The 17405-nt window shown below is 41.5% G+C and overlaps 1 long non-coding RNA gene across 1 annotated transcript; it reads left to right on the plus strand.

Annotated features, from left to right (window-relative positions):
• Positions 1 to 1950: 1950 nt before the first annotated feature.
• On the plus strand, positions 1951 to 14483 carry LOC137331041 (uncharacterized). The gene is made up of 4 exons (XR_010965360.1): positions 1951 to 2015; positions 6839 to 6997; positions 10154 to 10271; positions 14456 to 14483. It is a non-coding gene; the product is annotated as an uncharacterized lncRNA (long non-coding RNA).
• Positions 14484 to 17405: the final 2922 nt, after the last annotated feature.

Consider the following 17405-nt stretch of genomic DNA (forward strand, 5'->3'; position numbering starts at 1 on the left):
AAAAGTTAACATTTTTCTATTTTTGTAACAATGATAAATATATAAATAAACAAAAATAATGATAAACACTCATTGTTAATGTATAGTGATTAAATAACAGTTTGACTATCAGTTCGTGTTTTTGTAAAACACATTGATTAAATATACATTAGTTAAATATTTTAGTTTGTGCTAACTAGAAAATGCAAGTGTAATTGGGTGCAGGGAGTACATTTCACTTTATCTTTGTTGGATTTATGTTTCACAGAGCAGCTGAAAAAATAGACAGCATTGATTTTGTTATAATGAGAGCGACCACTGAAGTCAAAGGTAAGAGAGTTTGGTATGTATTTATAGTTAAGGACCTTTAAAGTTAGTTTTAATTATTGATTTGAAAAAACTATTTTTCAGTTTTTATTTTTAACATTGAAAAACGGGGTGAAAGATCAGTGCCCCAAAAATTAAGATACATGTGGAGAAAATCAGTTATTATTTGAACATGCTGTACCCCTTGTTACTTTAGTCGAAACATTAGGATCATTAAGTAGTTACCGAACATATTGGAGATGAAAGGATAAAACTAAACATTCATATTTTTTCAGGCCTTGAAATTACTTTGGAACATGTAAAATTGGGTTTCATGAAGCCAGTTACCCAGCTCCAATGCGATCATCCTTTGAGGCTCCCGATAAGTCTGCACTCTAGCCTCATCACACATATCACACAATCTGACTTTGTTATGTACTCTATATAATCTGAACTTGCCATGCACTCCATAAGGGATAAATCTAAACTTTCATATTTTTTCAGGCTTTGAAACATATTAAGTGGTATTTCATGAAAGCCAATGATCTAGCTCCAGTGCTACCAATATGTGGGGCTTCCTATAATTCTACATTGTAGGGTCCAATACTGAAAGATTTTATTCCATATTCTTTAGTAAATTTCTTTCCACTTTGACATAGCTGAAATTTCCATTATTTTTGAAGTTGCTCGGGGTTGAAAAGATTAATACTTCAATTTTCCTTCTGTTTTTAAATAGTCCATGAGCAATATCACTAAATTGCTTGCCTCAAGTGACTTCACTTCCAGAATTTGGGACTGAAGTCAGGTCCCGGGATATATGTGCAATGTGCCAGTGACATCATCATGCATGATATGCACATAGCGTGCATGATGACATCACTGGCATGACACATGCTCATATCAGGTTCCATTAGGAGCAAGGAAAATTCTTGTTATTGAAGGTAAGAAATGGGCAGTAATCATTCTTTACCAATTTACTATTCCAGAAAAATCCAGGATTGTGGAAATCAGTAAAAACTATTTTAAAGGTCTCTAACTATAGTATAAAACAAAAAACCATTAATGCTTCTTTAAACTTACCAACGGAAAAAGCTACATTAAGCAGGAAGCAACAATGAAAGGGCTTTATCTAAATGTCATGTAATCATGTCAAGCCACTTTTCAATAATTAGGAAATGAGAAACAGCAAAAGTGAATTTGTATTATGAAATATTTGAAAAAATTATGAAACCATTGATTCAGTTTTGTCATGATTTCAAGTGGCACCAAATGTTTTACAGTACTTGACTGTTAGAAAATCTTCACTTAAAACACCAAAAAATATTAAGATATTACTGTAGTTGTGTGGAGATTTTTGATTGTGTTATCCACCTAAATGAAGAGTGAACATTTGTATTTAACTGGCTGCGTTATATATGAGCTCAACGGTTAAACGATATATAAACTTGTTTATGAATGCACCTCACAAAGATAAAGTAAATAAAATAGTAATTTAAAAAGGACAGTAAGTCAGTATTGAATTTGTTGGTCACTATATTAGTTAATAGTGGAATAAGTGACTTCATTTCATAATACAGGAAAAAGTGCATTTAGAAATGAGATATTGCAAACAACTGATTTTAGAATGTGTTCATATATTTTATTATTTTTTTCCTAAATTGCAAAAATGAACTCCCAGAAAATGCTTTAGATTTTGAAGAGACCATTAAAGCTACAAGTGGATACAACTGGTAAGCATTTAAGCAAACATAAAATAACAAAAACTCATCAGTTTGGTGAGATGTAGAATGATAGTATCAGAGAATTTTACAGGGCGGAAAGAGGCCATTCAGTTCATTGTGCCTGTGCCACCTCTCTGATAGAGCTATCCACTTAGTCCCATTTCCCCTGCTTTTTCCCATGTCCCTTTGAATTTTTCTTCTTTAGATATTTATCCACTTTCCTTTTAAAAGCTATTATGTATTCTGCTTCCATCATTGTTTCGGATAGGGCATTCTGGGGGAAAAAATTGGATAGGGCCTATTATTGGGCATAGGTTGCGCGATCCACTATTACCTTGTGCCCAATGGCCCCTGTGCAGGCAGTTCGAGACTTTTGTGAGGCCTGAGGACTTACCTTCAAGCAGCGTTCCGAATCAGCATTGACATGAGGATTCAATGCAATTTGCACTATCCACCAACAGGGGGAGCCCCAATCTCTTAAAGGCAGGCTGTCTCTTAAAAATCTCTTAAAGGTAGCTGGTACCTGTTATTTGCTGAAAATAACAACCTGCTGTCTGAACGGAGTCTGTGCACAAATTGACTGCCACGTTTCCAACATTACAACAGTGATCACACTTCAAAACGTACTTACTTGGCTGTAAAGTGCTTTGGGACATCCTGAAAGGAGATATATAAATGCAAGTCTTTCTTTCTTTCTTTCTCAGAAAGGTAGACGATACTGTATATGTTTGGGCTGTTACTTTTTGTTTTTATTGGTCAGATTTTCCACAATAGACAGGTTTAATATGGTGTCATTTAATTGTGTTAAAAAACTTTACTGTTCATTTTGAACCTACTATTATTTTTCATGGCACACTGCCCTCCAGCATATGTTCAAATCACATGCTGCATTAAACTAAATTAAAAAGGGGAAGGAATTGGTGAAAATAACAAAGGGGTCATTTTCTGTTCCCACTACTGAAAGGGAGCCTCCTGATCAGAAGTATACACTGGAAAATCTGACATGTACTGCACCCGGATTTTCAATTTGTGCTTCCAGCAGAAGACACTCTGTTGGTAGTGTGAAGTCAGAAAATGACCACTTAAATCAGTCGCTACAACATACACAAGGCAATCCCTGAACCTTTAATGACAAGTACTTTAATTTGTGATTAAAAAGAGTTGCACTGCTCAATCTGCATGTCCTTTACCCACTTAACTTAGATAATTGCTGTGTAACAGTCTATTTACTTAGTATTTTATGTAAACTTCTGATGACTATAGACCTGTAGAAACAACTACCGTGTTGATTTAACACATTTGTTATTGCTAATTAACTGGTGTAACCATGAGAGAAAATGCATTTGTGACTTTTTTTATTTTAATGTTTATTTTTACAGTTTTTCCTTTCAGAATGTTCTTCATTTTCTTCAATTGTAAAAACTCAAATTAGAAAGCCTAGAAAAAGGTTTGTTGTAATTCATTTGACCTAAATATAAAATTCAGAAAATTGTAGCCCAAATTATATTTTATAGAGAACTCAGTAAATCACAGGTAAACTGCAACTTTTGGTAAATTATATTGTGGTAAACTATATTTGTAGTCAACGGTGTAAAGCTGTTGATGTCAGAAATGACCTTTCACCCCATTTAAAAATGGGAGTTGAGTGAACACATGATTTGACTCCCATTTGCCATCATTGAATTCACAAATAGAAAAAAGTTGTTGTCAAAGAATCTAGCCTTTTCGGTAGTGAATTTTCTTTAAGTCAATTAACACAATTTCTGGCTTCATTTTCCACTATGATAAACTGTGACGGTGAAGGCAATGGTAAAAATGTGGCACTGCCACTGTTATTAGCCGAAGTCTTCTCTCTCCTCTCCTGTTATCCAATATTGGTACTGAAGCAATTTTAATGACCATGTACCAATGTAATTTAGCTCTGTATAATGTTATGAACAAAATTAATTCCAGAGAGAATGAATAACCTTAGACCTTACCTACAAAAATCAAACAGCTGGGTTGATCCATCGACTAGAGGGTGGGTATTTATACTGAAAATCAATAATCCAAAACTCAAGAAAATATAATAACCTACAGTTTCTGCAACAGGACTCATTGCCACTAAAGAGCTCTTGTTGATACCATGTCTAAAGGCAGGACTTTTTATACAGACCTCCCCTCTTTACTTCAATGATGGGACGGACCTTCCAGAATTCCTCTGCTTTAAAGTTAACCTTTCACTTTTGTATCTTTTTGTGTTCTCTCTCAAGTTCACATTTATGCATGTGGACGAGAGATTCTACTGCTCCAGTCAGTGAGAACACATTACAAAGTAAACAAGCAATGCAAAATTTCCAATGCAAAGTTTCATTTTTCACACCAACATGTCGCATATTTGGCACATGCGTATATTTAATGGGACGTGGAAGTGTTGGGCAGGTAAAATTAACCTCTAGAAGCAGAAGGGCAAAACTGCAAATGCACAGCAGCTTTCAAAATGTCTCTGTACCATGGGCTGCGTAATAAAATGCTTGATGACTAAAGCGCATAATACAGGTGGCCTGTGCCCAACATGCACTAACAACCACTGAGGCTGTTACCTGTGGAGCTGAGGGTCGGTGTACCTGACGTCCATTGGGCTAATTAAGCGCTCAAGAAAAAATGAATGAGGTCATGGTGCCATTATAAAACAGACACTGCATGATTGAACTGTTCAGCCATTTTGGTTCCTGCTCTTTATAGGGGAGTCTGTTTGGTAGCTGCATGTTAACCCAGTGTATTCTTTGTTTATTTCATTGTGTCCTTGAGTTTTGCTACTGAAAATATTTCGCTGCCTCGTAAAGTTGCGTTCCACCTGCCATCTGTGGGTGTTAGCTGTGCAAACTGTAACTCAGCTTTGCCTTACTAGGATTTATCAGTATCCTGCTGGCCATTCCTGTATCAATCAAAATGCAGATAAAACAATATAATATGCAAAAGTGTGCAAACATTCCAAGCAATGCTGTAGAACGCGATATAGCTAAGAAGCCAACTCTTATTAGCCTAGCCAGCAACATTCTGGGCCGTTCCCAATTCAACATACTCATCTTGGGACCAATAATCATGTATTTCATGGTATTTGAGGAGGAAATGAGGCTTGCCGTGGAGGCCCCCAAAAACTTGTAAAACTAAATTTTAATTGTGTAATCTGGGACGTAGCAAATCCACACCCAATTCTCTGACTTGTGCTTACATCCAGTAAGGCTGTATGCTGGAAGCTTTGTCTCTCAGTATCAACCTTTATGTGTTTTGTGATGTACATAGATTTTAACTTCAGGGATGGAACGGGTGGGCAGCGGGCAGAACACCTGCCCATTCCTGTCATTGGAGGTCCAGTCCATTTAATTGGCTAGACCTCATTACCATGCTCCCGGCGAGACGCGTGCCTCAATCGGGAGTGCTGTGTATCTCGCCAGCACAAAATTGAGCAGCCTGGAGGCCGACCAGGCTGGCAGGCATTTAGGTCTGTGGGGGTGGGGGAAGGGGGGGTAGTGATCGTGGACAGGAGGAGCCCAGGGTGCCAGCAACCTACGTTATTCATGTGGAGTCTAGGGGAGCGCTTCTGCTGCTGCTGGCCCCACAAAAATAATTATTAACTTACGTTTCTGGGGTCTCTTCCTCATCACCACCCAGTTGTCCCTCTAAATTGCATCTGGGTCCCATGCATGATTTGCATACAGTAATGAGGCTCCCACCTGATTCAGGCAGGCACCTAGGCCGCCCAGCAAAAGGCCTCAGTAAATATTGTGACAGGAGTGTGAACGGGGCAACAAGTGGTGCACAACGATTTTAACTCTACTGCCGCCCCATTTCTACTGGGCAACCAAATTGAAATCGGCCCTGTGATTACTTGGCAAGAAACATTCAAGCATTTTACAGAGCTGCACTTAGAATTAAGGTGTATTGTGACAGAATCCTGAACATGTTATGTTATAGCAGAAAAATTTTATTGAACGAAAATTAATGAAAGCTATTTAATAAGATTTAGGAGACGAGAATGAATCAAAAACATGCAAGTGCCAGTTCTAACTCAAGGTGGGAATCGGGGGTGAAGGGGCCAAAGCAGGTGGTGAACTGTCCAGCCCCCTGGAATGTGAGGCCTGGTGGATTTTAAAATGCCCCTACTCTGACTCCCACCCAAACCGGCAGGAATGATGTCACCGCTGGTGGGTGGGAGTCAAAATTGGTTTTGGGAGGTGGGGAGGGGGTTGGTCAGGCCATCAGGGATACACAGAGGTGGCCCCAGGCAAGGTAAGTAATGATTTGGGGGGGGGGGAATTGACAAGTCCACAATCAAGAGAAGGAGGGAAGCCCGAGGCAGGAGAGGCTTATGGAATCCTGTGGGGCCAGGAGGAGCACTCCTGTTCCACCTGGCCCACAAGGAACCTTTAAAATTAAAAACAAACATTTATCTGGGCGTCCTGTGGCCAGAATGCTTGCTGCCAACAGATTTTACTGACAGGTCCAAGACTGTGCGGCCCTTAATCAAGTTAACATGGCCTGCGCGTCTCAGTGACATCATTAGGATGCAACACTGACATTTAAATTAAGCCATGCTCCTCTGGGGCAGATGGCCTTTGCGTGCCTGAATTTAGGCAAGTAAAAATGGTGGTGGGGGGAGGCGGGAATGCCTTACAAACCCCCCCCCCCACCCCCGCCATCTTGAACCCCCCACCGCCCACACCGTTCCCACCAGGGGGGGTTAAAATCGGCCATGCAGAAATGAAAATATCCTGTTTGCAAGTGACCGGTGAGTACTTTTGCATACAATACATCAGCCTTAATGTGAATGTTTTATCCATGACATTTAGGAATCCACCTGAGAAGGCTAAATGTCTCACTGAACTTGAACAAATAAATAAAAGACTAACAGAGCTGAATGCAGAACTTCACGATATTGTGGAAATATCCCATGATACAAATGCTGATCTTCTGGATGAAAATATAGGACTAAGGAATGAACTAAAAAGGTAAAAATCAACTTTTAATGTTTTACACCTTAATCACTGCATAAAAGAAAATAATTTCAGTGAAAAAAAATACTATAACAACCTTGTTCACTTCCAGTTTTCAACAAAATATTTTTAAACCCGGTGTTTAAACTATTTATTAAAAAAAAGTGTATGTAATTCAGATATTCTTTCTATACCATATGTGATCTTTGTGATTTATGAAAAACATATCATGGAGACAATATCATAATAGAGAATAAATAGCAGTGTCAGGGAAATCATTCCACAATCTGTGAATCAATGTAATCTATATTTAATATTAGTGTTTATTCTTTCATAACTTTCATTAATATCTAATATGGTTTACAGAATTTGCAATACATCTTAGATCTGTGGGATATAATTGTATGTATCAATCTAATCATATAAAAACGTTGTGTCTGCAAAGATCCTTAGGGTGTGGGGAAGTAACACGTCAGTAGTGTCCATAGACTGTAATTTGTCTGAATTCGAAAGTTTTACATGGCAGCTAGCGAGAAACATGAAAACAGAATAGATTTCTATCAGCCTCCTGCGATCATCAGTAAAGTGATGGAAAGAGTCGTCAGTAATGCCATCAAACGAAACCTACTCAACAATAATCTCCTCACCAACAATCAGTTTAGGTTCTGCCAGAACCTCTTGGCTCCAAACCTCATCACAGCCTTGATTCAGCCATGAATGCAAGAGCTAAATACCAGAAGAAAGGTGATAGTAGCTGCCCTCGACATCAAGGCAGCATTCTCCAGAGTATGGCATCAGGGAACCCTAGCAAAACTGAAATCAATCCGGGGGGGTGCGGGGGAGGTCAGTAGGAAAATCCTCCAGTTGCTGGAGTCATACCTGACAGAAAGGAAGATGGTTGTGGTTGTCAAAAACCAATTATTGCAGCCACAGAACATCGCTGCAGGTGTTCTTCAGGGACGGGTCCTCAGGCCAACCATCTTCAGCTGCTTCATCAATGATCTTCACCATCATAAGGTTAGGAATAGAGCTCCATTCATAACTCCTTCAATAATGAATCAGCTCATGCCAGCCTACAGCAGAATTTGCACAACACCTAGGCTTGGGCTGACATTTGCGCCACATAAGTGCCAGGTAATCACAATCTCGAACAAGAGAAAGCCCTGTCATCTCCCACTGACCATTAATGGCATCACCATTGCTGAGTTCCACCATTGTCAACATCATAGGGGCCACCATTGACTAGATGATTATCAGACATATCAAAGCTGTGGTTAAAAGAGCAGGGCAGGGACTGGGTACTCTGCAATGGGTGGCTCATCTCCTGATGTCAAAGCTTCTCCACGTCTACAAAGCTCAAGTCCTGAGTGTGATGGAATATTCACCACTCCACTGCATGAATGCAGCCGCAGTAGTACTCCAGCAGCTCAGCACCATCCAGGACAGAGCAGTTTGCTTGTACGGTGCCCCTGAACTGGACTCAATATCTACCCCCTCCATCACTGGTGCACTGTGGCTGCAGTATGTATGAACTACAGGATGCACTGAAATAATTAACCAAGGTTACTTCAACAGCACCTCCCTCCCTTGCGACCACTACCACTGAATGGACCCACGGCGAAGAATCACTAAAGAGACTACACGATAAGATCAACAAGTTCCATCCCACCATCAAGCTCACCATGGACTACTCCTCAGAATCGGTTTCTTTCTTGGACACACGAATCTCCATCAAAGACGGGCACCTCAGCACCTCACTCTACCGCAAGCCCACGGACAACCTCACGATGCTCCACTTCTCCAGCTTCCACCCTAACCACGTCAAAGAGGCCATCCCCTATGGACAGGCCCTGCGAATACACAGGATCTGCTCAGACGAGGAGGAATGCGATGGACACCTACAGACGCTGAAAGACGCCCTCGTAAGAACGGGATATGACGCTCGACTTGTCGATCGACAGTTCCGATGGGTCACAGCGAAAAATCGCATAGACCTCCTCAGAAGACTAATACGGGACGCAACCAACAGAGTACCCTTTGTCGTCCAGTACTTCCCCGGAGCGGAGAAACTACGCCATGTTCTCCGCAGCCTTCAACATGTCATCGATGACGACGAACACCTCGCTAAGGCCATCCCCACACCTCCACTACTCGCCTTTAAACAGCCACCCAACTTCAAACAGACCATCGTTCGCAGCAAATTACCCAGCTTTCAGGAGAACAGCGTCCACGACACCACACAACCCTGCCACGGCAACCTCTGCAAGACATGCCAGATCATCGACACAGATACCACCATCACACGAGAGGACACCATCCACCAGGTACATGGTTCATACTCCTGTGACTCGGCCAACGTTGTCTACCTCATACGTTGCAGGAAAGGATGCCCCGGAGCATGGTACATTGGTGAGACCATGCAGACACTGCAACAACGGATGAACGGACACCGCACAACAATCGCCAGACAGGAGGGTTCCCTCCCAGTCGGGGAACACTTCAGCAGTGTTCTGGCCATTTGTATATTCGGTGGTCCTGTAGGTAACACCTCTCTGTCTGAACACTTTGATTGCCTTGACAATGGGCAGTTGGAAAGATTATCTGTAATCACCAGGTATTGTTCTCTGAATATAAATGCGAAACGTTCAAGGATTTCCTGACATTCACCTGACGAAGGAGGAAGCCTCCGAAAGCTTGTGATTTTCAAATAAAATTGTTGGACTATAACCTGGTGTTGTAAGATTGTTTACATTTGTCAACCTCAGTCCATCACCGGCATCTCCACATCACTGAGAAGGACAGGAGCAGCAATATTGTAGGAACATCTTCACCTCCATGTGACATACCATCCTGACTTGGACCTATTCCTTCATCGTCTCTGGTTCGCTATCCTGGAATTCCCTACCTAACACTATCATTGAAGTACCATCACCACAACAACTGCATCATTTCAAGAGAAGGCTCATCATCTAAGGGAACTAGGCATGACAATAAATATGGCCTTGTAGCGTCATCCATATCTCAAGAACAAATAAAATGAAATGACTTGTTTGAACAACTCTGACGGTTTGTTACCTGAACCCTATGATTGAACTTGTAATTATTCTCAGGTATATAATTACTATAACAAAAAAATAGGTAGTTGTCTTTACATTTCTGTTTTACATTTAGCATACAGCAGGTGTCAATCCCAACAAATTTTCAGATTGAAGAGTGGGAGGAATTGAATAATGCACTATTTCGTCAGACAGACAGAAACACAAAATTGGAATTAGAGAACAAACATTTGGTAAGATTCTGTCATTTTTGTTCATTTCTGGTGTATTTTCCAATTTCAGTATACAAAGCATGTTACCAAACCTAACAGATTATTGAAAATTAAAATATAACCAATTTTCTTTTTAAATTGTTTATGAATATTTGTGCATCTCAAGGTGAGAAATGGCAGTGCAGACATTTTTCTATAACGCCAACATCTAAACATTCATGTCAGATACAGCACACGCAGATGCAATGAAAAGCTCCTACTCTAACATTAGGGTAAGAATTCTGACTGGCAAACTTCACATACGAATGCTTAATGTACTTGTACTACAATCCCGTGTGCACTATTTTTATGCAGCTATTAATCCATTTGAAATTCACAACTTGCCATGGGGGGATTGGAACTCACAACCTCATGCAGTACCATAAACTAGACATCGGACCTGGTGGTGTGGATAGAGGTGGGCCTGCACAAATAGGGATCATGAGGGTTATTTTAACCCCCAAGAACGAATGGGTTGGGGATGGGTGGGAGGTTAAAATCACAGCTTTTTGGAGCGGGACCATATTCTGGCTCCAACTCGCCCACGTCTGGGTTTAAGCCAGACAGGTTTGTATACGTATGCACATCAGACACCAGGACATCCTGCCCCTGCTTAAAGCCGGCGGGCCGATACTTAAAGGGGCAATGTATCTCATTGAAATACTTGAGGTACTTAATTCTTTGTGTATTGGAAAACTTAAACGAATTTAACCTTACCTGTTTGGGTTTCCCATTGCTTCCGATTCACATCAGGTGAAAGCAGTTGGGAAAGACCAGATCCATGAAGTGAGTGCCTTTATTGCTCGTGGTCCTGGAGGAGTAGGAGTGTTTCATCCAGGCCCAACAAGTTCACCTGGCTGACAGGACCCCCTTGAACGGCTGCTCCCCCCTCCACCGAAGGTGCCCCCCCCCAACCCCCCACCTTCGACTCTTCACCTGACCTCCAGCGACCTCTGATCTCCAAATCCTGGCATCAGACCACCTGATCTCCACCTCACAGCCCTCCTATCTTCACCTCCTGGCCCTCTGATGTCCTCCCCACACCCTCCCCCCCGATCTTCTCCCTGGCCCATCCGATGTCCTCCCCGGATTCCCCCCCCCCCCCCCCCGATCCCCTCTCCAGCCCCCAGATCTTTTCCCCGGTCCATCCATTGTCCTCTCCGGCCCATCCAATGTCCTCCCCAGCCCACGATCCCTCCCTCCCTCCGATCCCTGGCTGCAGCCTGCTACTGCAGGCCTTCCTGCCTGACAACAGGCTGGTTGCTGGGCATGAAGCCCAGAAGTAGAATCTGTTGACCTCATTAAGGTTGCGCCAACTTACTTTCCAAGTTTCGCACGCGAAAATCTTCCCCCCTGCTCCCTTCCTGGCTCGTGGTCAAAATTCTGCCCCATACCTTCTCGTATTTTGCTCGCTCCACATATAGTTTATACATCTCTTGCTCTGTTTGGCAGATGTCTCATAGGTTCTTTGACCATATACTTGTTGTGGGGAGTGGTGCTATGCCAGAAATAAGGGATGCACGTCTTGCTGGCATGAGTGAGAGCTGGATAAGCCTGCAGCCGAGGTTACCTGGCCAATCACCTGCAAGCCCATTAGACAAGGGAACAGGTTAAATGGATGGCAAGGCCATTCACGGCTTTAGTGGGCTCTAGAACCTCAGGTTAGAGGCAGTAGCAGGACCAGAATGTGTGCTGAAATATGCCCTTATGGCAGCAGTCCTGTCGGAACTCGGATGATGAGGTTTGTTGTAATTTATAGAGTTTCTGTTGCTTGAGGTTTGTGTTGCGGAAGTTTAAGTTGGCCTTCCCTCAATCTGTTGCAGATGGAGTGTATAATGTCCAGCTTCCATGCCTCCTTGCATTGCTCCTCTGGGGAGTGTAACCCAGGTCATGGTCCCAGGATTTCTGTCATCTGATGACATGGAAGACAGATTGAGTAGAGACCAGACATTTACCTGCAGGAGGGTTCTGATTTGCAGAGGGATAGTATAAGTGGCCAGTTTGTGCTGGATTTTAGGTTGCACAGATGGGTCCTGGAGGAATTATTGGATTTGGGCATAGAGGATGAGATCCTGTAAAAGAATATGGAATTTTTCTCTTGGCTACTGGAAGGACATGAATTTGCCCTCACATAACAGATTGTTTATTTTGATGAAGCCTTTCTCATGCCATGTCTTGAAACTGCTTGTAACAAAAGCCTCTAGAGGATCAATTCTTCCATTTTTCATAGCAACCATCACCAAAGTATCTTGGATTGAGATTGCCAATTTATACTGAAGAGCGGGCAGTTTCATATTGTGCGCCTGTGTTTAGCACTGTATACAATGTACCAGTAACAGCTTGCCTGACACCTATCAACCAATAAGATCAGGACTCACTGACTTGTCTTAAAGCAATATAAAGTATTGGTTTTATGTTGGTAAAAGAATGATCAAATTAGAAGAAAATGCTACAGTTTGGACTTTTCTCTTTTACAAATGCAAAACAGATAAAGAACTCCTTAACAGCCATTGTAATTTTCATGTACACAAAATCATTTCATCACTGGTGCTAAAAAAATTCAAGATGGCAATCTGACAGCACAAAGGCAGCCAAGGGGTTGAGAAAGGTAGAGCTGGGTGTCACCTATGTGTAAAAGCTAAACCCTTGTCCTTTGGATGATGTCACTGAGGTGATATGTATATTAGAAGAGGACAAAGTAACATAGTATACCAATTGTAATAAGTCTTGGCAAAAATTACCCCCGCAGGCATGCTTAGCAGTCAGGAGCCATTTATTCAAATCACTCCAGTCTGGCTTCTGCCCTTCTCACAGAACTAAAATGACTCAGCCAAACTCACAATAGACCACCATTATGAGCATAATGCATTGTCACTCCTTGACCTTTCTGCAATGCTCGACACAGTTAACCTTGCCATCCTCCTCCAGTGTCTACTCCATCATCAAGCTCCATGGGACTATGCTCACAATTTCCATTCCAATGTAGCCAGTGAATCACCAGCAATGGCTTCTCTTCTGCCCCCCGACCCCACATCATGATTTCTGGAGTCCCCCAGGATCTATCCTTGGCCTCGTCCTCTTCTAATATACATGCTACTACATCCAGTGGCATCATCCATAGGCAAGGGTTCAGCTTTTACATGTAGGTGTCTCCCAGCGTTTGTGCTGTCAGATTGCAGTCTTGAATGAGTCATAACTTCCTCCAGTTCAACATCAAGAAGACCAAAACCATTATCGTTAGTCCCACCTCGAACTCCATTCCCTTGCCATCAATTCATCCCCCTCCCAACCACTATCTCAGGCTGAACCAGACTATTCACAACCGTGGCGCCCTGTTCAACCCCTTTCCAGCATCAATATGTCTTTCTTCCACCTCTGCAACATTGGCCCCCCTCCATTCCTATCTTAGCCTCTTCACCGCTGGACCCCTATACATGTCTTTGTCATCTCCATACTTGACTATATTATTATTCTCCTTGCTAGTTTCCCATCCTCCACCTACTTTAAACTTAAACTTGTCCAAAATTTTGTTATGCACTAAAACAAAAACGTAAGATTATGCACTAAGTTCATCCCTGCTGACCTATATTGGCTCCCCATCTCGAACACAATAAATCTAAAACTCTTGTCCTCTTTAAATTCCTCCATGGCCTTGCCCCATCCTATTACTGCAAGCTCCTCCAGCCCAAGATCTCCCTCTCCACCTCTCCCCTCCCTGAATACTCCATTCCTCTGACTCTGGCCTTTTGTGCATCCCCTCCCTTCAACCCACCAATGGTGGCCATGCCTTCAGCCATCTGGATCCTACTCTCTGGAATTCTCTCCCTAAACATCTCCACCTCTCTTTTTCTTTTAAAAACCCTCTCAAAATCCATCTCTTTAATCTTCCTCATCTCTCCCTTACTCAGCATCCATGTTCCTTAACCTATCTGTTAAGTGCCTTGGGGCATTTTTACTTTAATGGCGCTACATAAATGCAAGTAATACTTCACCAGTCCAATAACTCCAGAGCATTTTGCTTAAACACTGTTTTTTCATATAGTTAGAATACTATGTTATTTAAAAATTAAGCGCTAGTTTATAATGGACATTTAAAACTGAAAGGAAGCATTTCTGATAACTGTAAAATTCTTTTTGTAACTAACTTAAAATCATTTTATTTACAGAAAAAGCAAAATCAGAAATTGATGTGCAGTGTTAGAGATCTTGCAGATGAGGTACTGACATTTATGATTCATGCTTTTTCACATTACTGTATTATTTTTGCTGATTGAACCATCACAGATACTTTGAAGCATTTTAATGATTTGTTTGTGTGTTAAATATTAGATGCGGTTATTTCTTAAATGTACACATAGTAACGCAGTAATACTTTGGGTATGAGAAGACCATGCAAGATTTGTCTTTCTGTTCACACCAGTTTTCCAGAATACTGGGGCAGAGTTAAGTGGGTCTATTAATGCCAGGTCCTTTCCTATTTTATCAAGTATCGGATTTTCTTGTGTCACTTCCAACAGATGTATTTAAATGAGTTGATAATGATGGAGTAATGTCATATGTCACTTTTTATGTCATTAACATCTTGGTGGTGTTGGACGTGAAGAACACCTGTTTCCAATGGTCATCCAGTGTTGCTGGAAGAGCTGCAACAGTGGCAGGAACTTAAAGACTCAGGGCAAGGCGATCAACCTATTTAGGTACAATTGATTGGCAATTTTACATCATTTAATTTTGCCACTTCATCAGACCAAGGAGATGTTTTAGTTTTTCAGGCTTCCTGCTTCTTTAAGATGCTGCAGGTGTCTGTCTCTTCCAGCAGCAGCAATTTCCCTCTGTCCCCAGTGAGGAGCTCCCAAACATAGGTGGGAATCTGGCCAGGAGCCCACCAAAACTTTGCAGTAAGGCTGACCCTGGAAACTTTGCCGGGGTCAGCAGGAGGTCAATTGATCAGATGCAAAGCCTGCTCCATCACAATTACACTATGGATTGGGCTGGTGAGGAAATTCCCAGCCCAATGGTTCATTTAGCTTGTCCTTACATCAGGTTCCTAACAGCCCAGAATCCTGTTGACTAAAATAGATTTATTCAGTCCTCTTTTACAATCTGCCGTGGTATTCTGTTCCACTAACCCTACTGATTAATTATTCCACATTTCTATCACCCTCCTAATAAAAAAAAAGTTGCCTAAATTTTTTTTTTTCTTTTGAAAGTCTAACTTTAAACTGTGTCCCCAGTCCTCAAATCCCATGCCCGACAGAGCTTTTCTCCATACCACTGAAAATGTTAAAGATCTCAATTAAATCTGGCCTCGTTCTTCTCTTCTGAAGAAAGTAAACTCACAGGGAAGACAATTTTTCCTACGACTTATCTTTTTAAGTTCAGGAATTTGCCTCATAGCCCTCCTCTGGACTTCCTCTATTAACTACCTAGTTTCTCTAAGACAGCGACCAAAGTCGAACATAGTAAACCGAGGCCTCGTTTGCCCTCTCAGGCGGACATAAAAGGTCTCATGGCACTATTCAAAGAAGAGCAGGGGAATTCTCCCGGTGCCCTTGGCCCTCATCCAATAATTAAATAGATGATCTGATCATTTATTTCATTGAAGTTTGTGGAAGCTTGCTGTGTGTAAATTGGCTGCCACATTTCCTACATTACATTAATGACTACACTTCAAAAGTACTTAATTGGCTGTAAAGTGCTTTGGGCTGTCCTGAGGTTGTGAAAAGCACTATTTAAATGCAAGTCTTTCTTTGAAGGTGCATCAGCAATGCCAGATACACCTTCAAAATCACTACCTCTGATTTAAAAGTCATGGCCTAGCTATATATCCCAGCATGTTATGATTTTGTCAACAACTGAGAACACTGAACTGATGGGTCTATTCGCCACAGCCCTCCTTTCTCTTTTGTGCTCTGTTACCTCAGCACGTTACCATTTAATGTGCTGTCCAGATTCTGTGTCTTTTTATCTAAACTCATGACTTTACACTTATCTGTGTCGAACTCCATATGCCAAACTCTCTGGCCATTGACTTAGCATATCCAGGTCCCTTGAATTATCGTTCATCAGTGAGGATCCAATTTGGTGTCATGCACAAACTTGGACAAAATTATAAACAACACCAACCCCAACACCAACCTCTGTGGACTCCACTGGCAACTAGTTTCCACTGATATCTTCTCGTGCACCATCACTCTTTGCTGCCGACCTTCCAGCCATGCACCAATCTAGATAATACTTTGCTATCTACCCCAAGGGCACAAATGAATTAGTCTGCTAGATGGAATAGTATCAAAAGCCTTTTTAAAATCCAGATGAATAACACCCCTATCCAGTAAATCTGTAACCTCCTCAAAGACAAATACAACCTGCTCTTTCTGAACCCTCACTAGCTTTCTCTAATTAGCCCCTATATTTCCAAATGGTCCCTTGTGCTATCCATCATCAGTCTCAAATACTTTCCCCACAATCAAATTAATGTCTGTAATTTGAGGATTCAGCCTTTGTTTCTTTTTTTTAAAAAAGATAGGTGTTACATTTACTACTTACCAGTCCATTGGGATGCTCCCTGATTCCAGTGAACTTTGAAATAATCAGCAAGAGGGTTTATAATCTCCTCAGTCTACTCCACTAGCTCCCTTCATTGGAAATTGTCCAAGCCTGGAGCCTTGTTTAAGTTTCCTTAATCCGTCAAATGTACCTTCCCTCGTGAGGCTAAGGATTTCCATTCTGCTCTTTCCCTTATACTGCTCTCCCAATTCAGGCATTTCTCCCCCCTGTTTCAGTGGTAAAAATGGTTATAAAGAATAATTTAGCAATTCTGTCATTTCCCCGTTCCCAGACAGCACTTTCTCACTGCCACTGGTAATTGGTCCAAAATCCCTCTTGCTCCTTGATATAATATATTAATATATCTATATCTATCTATCTATCTATAGCTATATATATATATATATATATCACACCTTGTTATTGTCCTTTATATATTCTGCTCATGCTCCCTCTTTGGGCCCTCATGATGCTAAGGATTAGTATTTTGAGTTTTCAGAATCCTTTGACTGGAGTATTTAAAAAGTTAAGTCTGAATTTCCGATCCTGATCCAGCAGCCTTGCCAG

Source organism: Heptranchias perlo, chromosome 13 (genome assembly GCF_035084215.1).
Source record: "Heptranchias perlo isolate sHepPer1 chromosome 13, sHepPer1.hap1, whole genome shotgun sequence".
Lineage (NCBI taxonomy): Eukaryota > Metazoa > Chordata > Chondrichthyes > Hexanchiformes > Hexanchidae > Heptranchias > Heptranchias perlo.